Consider the following 7,190-nt stretch of genomic DNA (forward strand, 5'->3'; position numbering starts at 1 on the left):
ATCCATATGATATAGGAGTTTTTTCACTAAAATCGAAAAAAGGGAGATTGTTAGAGCATAGCTCGGTTGAACCCACCAAGCGTTGATATGTCAAGTTTGGTTGTTATTTAGTGAATCAAAACTCATTTAAAGAGTCGCTTGATTATTTACTAGAGTCAACTTCGTATAGGTTAGCTAGAAAGTTACTAGGATATGAGACTTACAAGTATTATGTGAAGACTTGAAGAATGTGAAGAAGTAAAGAACTACAACGACGACATCATCCTTCCACTTTAGGGTAGTAATATTTGACTCGAATTGTTTCATTCCTAACTTATGTTTCAAGTCGTGCATATTGAAAACATAAATGCGAAGCTGTGAATGATTATACTCTAGTTAGACATAATATTAAGGAATTACAATACGAAGTATAACGTCTATATTTTGAACTTTATATATAAGACATCGACATAATCATATGAATGCTATTTTGATTATGTATGGGTATGGGTGAAGACTTTGTCCTAGGAAACAATGTTTTACATTCGTTTAAAGGAAGTAAATTCATAAACTTGTTTTATGAATCGAAAGGGAAATCGCTAGGCTTATTGGTATTTGTTATTCATTACAAATCTTTGGATTACCAATATGTGTGTTTAGTATAACCGCTCGTAACTTGTTGATGTATCTTGGTAAAACTATTCACAACGCCTGAATTTTGTATTGGTATGACTTTTATTAGTGAAATCGATCTTAAGTAATCACCTGAGATGGTATGATCGATTTTTTGTAATTGGTATGACCAACTCTAGACATTGGGGAAACGATCCTCGTAATAGGTGCAACCGATCACAAAAGGGGAATCAACCCTTGTAAGAGGTGCAACAAGTTTTTAGTTATTGGGGAACCAATCCTACGAACATGTGCAAAAAATACAAGTTAGATAGCATATATATGTGAGAATCGATCCAGTACCTAGTAAACCAAGTTTTGGTAACTAGCGTAACTAATTCTAGTACATGGAGGTAGAACCGACACTTGTTTTGGTAGAACCGTAAAACCCATGAATGGTGATTTGATAGGATAATCAATCACATAGTTCTTGGAAGTCAGATGAACCAATTCTAAACTTGTTTGGAAATGTGGAAAATCGGTTCCAAGATGGTAAATATGAAAAGGATTTACCAAGTAAAGATGTCGACATACTTTGAACACGTGCAGGAATTCTTATCTTTTATTGTTCAAAGATATTCCTGAATAGCTAAAGGAGAATCCCAGATCGAAATAAATTGAGAATCTTTTAATTAAGGTTTTTAGTTTTATATGCTTTTAATTTCCAACAATTAAAATGCATATTTTTAGAAAATAAAAATTAGTAATGTGCATTTACTAGCTGGAGATTTTCTAAGAGATTTCGGTCAATATTTGGATAGAGCATTTCCAGGAATTATGAAAACCGAATTTGGAAATATATTGCATATCCTGAAAATATTTTCGATTTTGGAAATTCCTTGGTGTCCAAACTTCCTTGGTCAAAAAATATTGAAGTTTGCGTTTCAAGCAAATTAATCCTCAGAGCCAGCAAAATTACCTAGTTGTGTTGTTACTGATGGAGTCACCTATTCGGAGAGGAAAGTAACCTAATTAGGCGAAATCTCTTACGGCCACTCGGTTTAAAGACTTCTTTGGGAGAAGATATATTAGTACCGTTGGTGGGAAATTAGATAATTGCAATTTATTATTAGTTTTAGATTGATTTTATTGACTAACGGTTGTTGAACTTTGATTGCACCTAGTTTATTTATGCTTGAGAATCTTCTCTTCTGATATAAGATTCACTCAAACTAGACCCAAGTTTCGACGGGAGATCTTTAGACTGTTTGTAGATTTAAAGACGTCTTGTAATAATCCATTGTTAACAGACTCCATTCTGTGTGGGATTGATCAAAAGAGATTAAAGTTGATTGTGTGTAGGTGTTTATTGAAGATCTAAGAAGATTTGAAGACGATGAAGATTTCTGATTTGGGTTCATAATCTTTGGTGTGCACAAAACTTGATCGGCTGAGGATCCAACTATAATAGGTTTATTTTTGTGATAATATTGATTGATTAGTTGAGTAGATCGACATCAATACGTTTCTTTGCGATTCAAAGTATTGATTGCAAAATATTGACAATTACTTTGGTAGTTGTTTATTGGATATATCTAAGAACCTGACAAAGGAGTTTATTGGGATAAACGGAAGAGCCTTTTGTCAATCTCATATCAGTTGTTTGAAAAGAGTTGTTACCGAATAGATTTTTGTTCCTTTACTGTTCGGAATACGAACCAAAGGAATTGTTCCAAGTGCGTGACTTACAGCAAGTTGGAGGCGCGGGGATACAGACAGAACTAGGTGAACTATAGGTTTAGGTTCTTGGTCTCAATTATACGAAGTTGGTTTGATTTTATATAGCGGCTTAATACTGAGAGTATTCAATTCTGGACAAGGTCCCGGAATTTTTCTGCATTTGCGGTTTCCTTGTTAACAAAATCTTGATGTGTCTTTTACTTTTCTATTTTTGCAATTATAATTGTTTTTATTATAATTAGAAGTAAAATACACAAAAGTTAGTTTCTATTTACTTGATAGAAATCCGATTGTGTTTGTTAAAGTTTGAACCTGTTATCAAGTAAACATACTTTGTTGTTGTATTTTCTCGATCATGCATCCATAATCAATCACAAAAGTTATCTTGTTGTCGTATTGTCTCGATGTCGTATCTATAGACGATCACATGAAATGTGAACCGATTAGTTGTATTGTCTCGACTCAGTCCATAGACAATCACTTTCGGAGAAAGGACTTATAGGTGGAAATTTTTTAGATTGAGGTATATTTGGGTACCCTCATCTTTTCACTTATGTTTTAATTTCTTCCTCATTCTCTTATTTATTTCAAAGTTTGATAGTTACTTATTCATTTCTATATTTACAATTACGAACAAATCATCTCATGTTTCTTTCCATCATGTGTGTACAATTTGGATTATCAATCATGACTTTTGCCTTTACGTCTGTGCTAGTGATTACTGCGTTTACTGAGAAGTTTTCTAATAGTTTGGAAGATAGAATTTTCCTTGAAAGTGTTAGTGGTTTATAATAGTAGAAGGTGTTGGATCGGTTCAAGTTGATGAGTCAAGTGTTCAAATAAGCGCGCCATCAAAGGAATTCAAAAAATTTCAAACTCCGTGATTACTGCTACAAATGGATATACAAAGTTAGTTACCTTCTTTTACTCGGTTGGTCAATATTCGCTCTCATTACTTTCCGAAATTCAAAACTTAACCAATTAATCAGTTACCGTAACCATAACCAAAATATGTTATGGGTGTATTATGTAAACCCTAATAATCATAGCCCTCTATATTATTATCTATTTTCTATACATCTTAACATCAAAAGCATAAAACCTAAAACTCTCAACATCAAAAGAATGAAGCCTGAAAACACAAGTCAAAGGGGAGATCTTGTTAACAAGTTCAAACAAGCTACCCCTTGAACTAGGTATTACTAATGAAGTTGAGGTCTTTACTCAGAAACAGACCAGGTAGAACATGATGTAAATAACTGAGAGGCTAGTGCTATTGGGAAGGTGATCATAGAAGGAAAAATGAGTTATGAAACAGTGGAAATCAAATTCACCTGGACTTTTTTAACTAAAGAAGATGTCAAGATAATTGAATTTGATCCTAATACAATGATTTTCAAGTTTAATAAATGGGAATATTTGAATAGGTTTATTAATGAAAGGCTTTGGAGTATCAATAAACATCTACTTGTCATCCATGATTACATTCTTGAAATGGTTTATACTGAGAATCATTGGGGATTCCAACATTTCTAGATTCAACTCAAATTTTTCCTCCCTTAACACATGAATGTTGTTGCTGTTAGAAAGATAAGGAGTATTATGGGTGAAGTGGTAGCAATCGAACCAAAAGATGCAATTCCTGTGGGTGGAGTTCCTGTGAAAGTCTGTGTGAACACTGATCTCTCAAACCATGTGAAAAGAGTTGTTAAAGCTATTACCAATTCAGGTATTAATAAATGCATTAAATTATTTTATGAAAGGCAGCCTGCTAGTATTTTTTCTGAGTGCTATATTATTAAGCACTGTAAAGTTGCTTGTAAGAATGCGGCTAAATTTTTAGCAAAAGCTCATGAAAAGCCATATTATTTTGGTAATCCAAATATGATATGGAAGAACATATCTACCATCTCAACAAGCTCATCTCCTATTGCTAAAATCACTCAAAAAAAGTTGTGAAGAACGCTGTTTTCATCCCTCCAAAAGAGGATGAAATTATTAACATGAACTTCCTGATCCAAAAAGGTGGAGGAGAAGAAGAGAATGAAGCTAGTAGGCTTGGAAAAAGATCTAGAGTCTCTGCGGACGTACCTGTTGCTGAAAGTAAGGATATCTCTGCCAGTAATACCACTGCACACAACAAGGACATTCAAACTTTTCAATCTCTCACTGCAAAAGATAATCCAACACAATCCACACAGACGGAAAGTCAGGTAAAATCCAAAAACCTTTTTTCTTTTAAACTCTATTTAAACATTAATAGTTTATCTTTATTATTCAACCATATACTACATCAGGTATCAGCATTTATTATAGGTATTGGTTTCTTTTTGACTTTTATTTGCTCTTTTAATCATCTGCATATTGTTAGGACACCAAATAATAATTCTCGACTGAGTTTCCATAATAATTTCACTCATTCTGTTACTTCTAAACTCATAATTATCCTGCTTCTTTCAATATTAGTCATGAAAATACTTTCTTGGAATGTCAAAGGATTTAAAAACGCCAACACCAGAAATCATCTCAGTGACCTGATTAGGACCCAAAATCCAGACATAATTTTCTTATGTGAAACTAAGATCAACCGAACTAAATGCAAACCTCTCCTAAAGCAATTCATGTACCCAAATTATGAGTTCATTGAACCTGAAGGTCTTTCCTGTGGTCTTTTTCTCCCCTGTAAAAATGTTTTCCAATGTGATGTTGTTGATATAAGCCATAATATGTTTAATCTTCTCATTAAAGCAGATCCTAGTAAGCCTGAGTTTCTACTTACAGTAAAAAGAAGCAGCAACGGGAATATATCCATCAAATTAGTAGAAATAACTGTAGCCCCTGGATAGTGCTAGGAGACCTGAATTTCCATTTAGTTAATACTGATACTCAAACATGTTCTTCTACAGATGGATGAGTTAACACCATGGTTTACAACAGTGGTCTAGATGATAATAGGATATATAGGAAAAAACTAACTTGGTCTAGTAACAACCTAGGAACAGGAGAAATAAGGTCTAGAATAGACATGGCTTTAGGGAATGGGGAGTGGAATATAAACTTTCCCAATTCTAGACTATTACACTTAACTCAAGTAGGTAGTGATCATAGTCATGTCAGGCTTGTTATTGACAATTCAACTCCTACTCTCTGGAAACCTTTTAAATTCTTTCTTACTTGGTTAAATGACCATACTTGCTCTACTGTGATTGTTAATGCTTGGAAGAAAAATGTGAATGGATCTCCTGGTTTTCAGTTAGTTAATAAGCTCAAGTATACCATAAAAGATCTTTCCACATGGAATAGAGAAGATTTTGGTGACATAAATCAGCAAGTTGACAAGCTGCAAACTGAGTTAGATTCTCTTCAAAACCAAGTTCAAGACTTTAGCACTCGTTCTCAGGTTATCATCATAAACCAAGAACTCAACAAATGACACAAGTTCAAGACTGAATTCTATCAGCAAAAATCCAGGGATTACTTCATCAATGATATGGAAAACAACAGTAAGTATTTTCATATAAAAATTTAATAGGAGGAGAATAAGAAATAACACTAATTCAATTAAGGATCATAATAACAATTGGCTGCAAACTAGAGAAGAAATTGCTCAACATCTCACTTCTCATTTCAAGATCATAAGTACTACTATGTATCCAATTCTGGATGAAGGTCTTTACAATGTGATACCTACAATCATCAATGTTGAAGAAAATACAAGTCTTATAAGGCTATCTTCTTATGAAGATATTCATTTTACACTCAAAAGCATGGAAAATTGGAGTGCACCTGGACCTGAAGGATTTTAAGCAGGATTTTACAAGAGCCAATGGGAAACCATTAATGGAAAAAATTATCTCTCCATATCAGGCAGCTTATGTATCAGAAAGATTAATCAGTGACAATACATAATTGCTCAAGAAATTATATATTTTATGAAGAAGAAAAGAGGTCAGATAGGATGGCTGACTTTAAAACTTGATATGTCAAAGGATTTTGACATATTAGAATGAAGTTTCTTGGTCAAGGTTCTTCAGTATTTTGGTTTTTGTGATGAATTTTGTGATATGGTCTTCCTGTGTATAAGCACAACCTCCCTATCAGTTATGTTGAATGGTTCTCCTTGTGAAGTTTTCAATCCAACGAGAGGCATTAGGCAGGGCGACCCTCTACCCTATCTTTTCATTCTTGCTATGGAATTTTAGTCAAGAAATCTCATTCATGCCCAACAAAATAACAGTATAAAAGGTATTAAAGTGGCGAACAATTCACCTGCCATTGATTATTTGTTTGTTGCATATGATTGCTTGATTTTCACTCAAGAAAATCTCACTTCTATGAATCATCTACTAGAGTTACTTCATAATTTCATTTCTCAATCTAGTCAAGTTATCAACTTTGATAAGTCTGCAGTTCGTTTCAACAAGTATACCAATCCTAGTATGGCTGTAACTTTAACTCATATTGTTGGAGTTAAAAAGATGAACTCTAAAGAGAAATATCTTGGTTCACCACTCATTTTGGGTCACAATTAGCAAGAAGCTTTCAAGGCTATACAAGAAAACTTTTAACACATGTACTCTACTTGGAATTCTACTTCATTTTCTCAAGCTGGAAGATCAACCATGATTAAACATGTGCTCAATTTTGTACCAATTTACCAAATGGGAAGATACCCACTAATCTGCTCAACAAACTTACTTATATTGAAAGGAGATTTTTGTGGGATACAACACTAGCAGAGGGATAAATCCAGTTGGATGGAACAAAGTTTGCACACCTAAAGATCAAGGAGGACTTGACTTTAGAGATCTTGAAAAGCTTAATCATGCTCTTCTCACTAAGCTGGCATAGAGAATCTG

The sequence above is a fragment of the Papaver somniferum genome, chromosome 6, assembly GCF_003573695.1.
Source record: "Papaver somniferum cultivar HN1 chromosome 6, ASM357369v1, whole genome shotgun sequence".
Classification (NCBI taxonomy): domain Eukaryota; kingdom Viridiplantae; phylum Streptophyta; class Magnoliopsida; order Ranunculales; family Papaveraceae; genus Papaver; species Papaver somniferum.